Here is a 2,759-nt window from a genome sequence, read left to right as displayed (position 1 = left end):
GAACATGTCCTTGTAAGTTGGTTCTGAGATTTTAAAAAAATGTATGAACGAACAGACAGGCAAAAACAATATTGCCCTACTCCTGTTTGTGACAAGTGATAAAATCATAAAATATAAAACCAAATAAAATTAGATTAGATGTCATAAGTTACCTAAAAGCCCAAAACAGTAATTGTAAATACAAGCCAGAGAAATGAAATGTGTCTTAAACTGCTTTTTAAATAACTCATTAGAGAGGACGCACTTCAGTGACCATTAAAGGCTGTTCTATGGTTTGGGGTAACTTAGTCCCTTACTGACTAATCTAGAATGTGGAACTTCCAAAAAGACCTTTTCAGAAAATCTCAGAGAACTGGAATTTGATTAAGGGTAGAGAAATTCACAAATGCATTCTGATGCCAGACTGTGCAAAGCTTTAGCATAAAAGAAAGTAAACTTGGAAAATCGACTGTATTTCACAGGAAGTCAGTTAAAGGCTTGGTTCTGCAGCATATAGTCAAGCTTTTGAGTGTTGCACGGGGCTCCTCTGACAGGGAGTGGACCTGAGCAAGCAGTGTAGGCAGTTACAGTATACTTATGTTGGTGCAGCATTAACCTAACAAACCTGAGGGATTTCAGATGAGCACCTCCCAAAATCAGACAACAGACTTCAGCAATGTTAGCTGTATCATATGGGCTGTTGTGTGTCAGCTGAAAACTCAACATTTATTTTTCTTGTGGTTAAGTACAACTCTGTTTTCTTTTTGGTTCACAGCTGGTGATTTTAAAATGTTTTTTTTTTTTTGGTTCTGTAAATCCTCATTAAAAATATTCCCCTCTTGTCCTTAATAAGCTCCACTGAGCTTTGAGCGCCATATGGGAWCTCCTTTGTGTATCAGCATCATGTGCACAGAAATCAAGCCTTTATTAGTGCCATTTATGTTTTTTCCAAGCAAAGAAATAAAATGTCTGTAAGGTGTGATAATAATGTGTTAATAATTGATGCAGCAGATGCAMCATATTTCTGCCTGACTTTAGCAGCTGTTGCTTAAGTGTGCTCTTATACAATCATTAAAACTATGATGCCTAGCATTCCTTGAAGGAATGAATATCACTCAATATCTTTCAGGTCAGAATTTGTAGTTGTAGCCGTTTTAGTCAAGTTGGGAAGTAAATTTTTGTGCAATATAATGAGATCCTGTAAGATGTGGATGCACTCAGGGTATGAGGATAACATTTTGCTACTGCCACAACAAATTAGCTAATTATTGGGAAAAAAAATGACTGAGTAAATCAAGTCAAAAAAAATTTTTTTAAATAAAGTACATTAAAAAACATCCGGTAATTACCAAGAGCTTCAGCTTTGCTTTCAGGCCGACCAAAAGCAGCTGATCAGAAGATCTCAGTTCCAGCGAAGGTACTTGAAGTAGGTCAGAGAGAGATCAGGGTGCAAAGCCATGTTGGCATTTATATGYGAGTAGTAGAATTGAGTTACAGTTACATACATGAGATATTTTGCTAATGCTACAGACAAACAGACAAAGTCAACAAAAACTTTGCTTTGTCTCAGTTGCCCATAATACTTTTAAAAATTGTAACAGGGTTTATCTGTAGACAACTGGTGAAGTTTCTGTCAAATAAAAGTTTTACTATTCTAATAAAACTGAGATGTGCATGTTTCTAATAAACATTTTAACTGTAGCAAAGAAAACAAAAGATAAACAAATGGTGACGTTGTATGAAGGGCTACATGATAATTCTAGTCTTTCCTTCAGGCTTATTTACTGTAAGTTGGCTTTTCCTGGCATCATTGTCTGTAACAGTCAGCAGAGATTTGCTCTTTATGTCAAACAGCAGCTGCAGGTTCCTCCATTCATTAAAGGCTCCTGTTTCTGACACTCAACCTGTTAGAAATGAAGCACCTTTCCACTCCATCTGTCTACAGCAGGGATGGGAAACTTAAATAATGGAAAGGGCCACATTTTTTGTGGACACTACCAGGTGGCCAAATAGCACTGCACACTTACTCAAATGTATTAGAAATGCTATTTAATTTTTTGTACATATATACAGTATATACACAGTATATGTTTATTAAACCAGCATACAGTGCAGTGACTTAACATATACTCAAATGCATAACAGTTGTACAGTTTTCAGAAGGTTTTGTCACTCGTACACTTCTATACATTTTTGTAATTTACAAAAATTAATCTAAGAGCTGCTTTTATGTTTACATTTTTAAGCAAAAAACATTCTTTTAATCTTCTGAGAAATCTTGTGAAAGTTTTATGGAAACTTGCAGAAAGTAATAATTTAATGTACATTTACATCAGAAAGACTAACTGAAGCTGGCTGCTATGGTTAGCTATTCCTAAAAACACAAAAAAWTTATAATTCATTTAATTTTACAGATACTGACTTAAAATTGGTCTGATAGTAACTGAGACTGATATACTGTGCAACAAGATTGCACAAAACCCTTGTTCAAAATTAGTCAATAACTATTTAGAGATAACTTCATCTATTATCAATATCTGATGATCCACTGCATGAAAGTCAATGAAACCTTTAGATAATAATAATTGGATGTATACAGTATCTATATCTGATTAATTTTTGGAGTTAGTCCAATGTAAGATGACTGCCACAGTCAACTGACTTAGAAAAATCAAAATAAAGTCAGTTTGACAGATACTGAGCTAAAACAGAATGGGGTAGTAGATGACATTCACAACATGCTCAGAAAGAGATTTGGGGTGTGTGTGTGTGTGTGGGTG

General features: G+C 34.9%; 1 protein-coding gene across 1 annotated transcript in view; it reads right to left on the bottom strand.

The window, feature by feature from the left end:
- Window positions 1-2,759, bottom strand: part of pacs2 (phosphofurin acidic cluster sorting protein 2) — a 111,417-nt gene that overhangs the window by 50,316 nt on the left and 58,342 nt on the right. The gene's annotated exons all lie outside the window — the stretch shown is intronic.

The sequence above is a fragment of the Austrofundulus limnaeus genome, unplaced genomic scaffold, assembly GCF_001266775.1.
Source record: "Austrofundulus limnaeus strain Quisiro unplaced genomic scaffold, Austrofundulus_limnaeus-1.0 Scaffold592, whole genome shotgun sequence".
Classification (NCBI taxonomy): Eukaryota; Metazoa; Chordata; class Actinopteri; order Cyprinodontiformes; family Rivulidae; genus Austrofundulus; species Austrofundulus limnaeus.
Note: the sequence above shows the minus strand (reverse complement) of the source record. Positions and strands in the feature narration are given on the sequence as shown.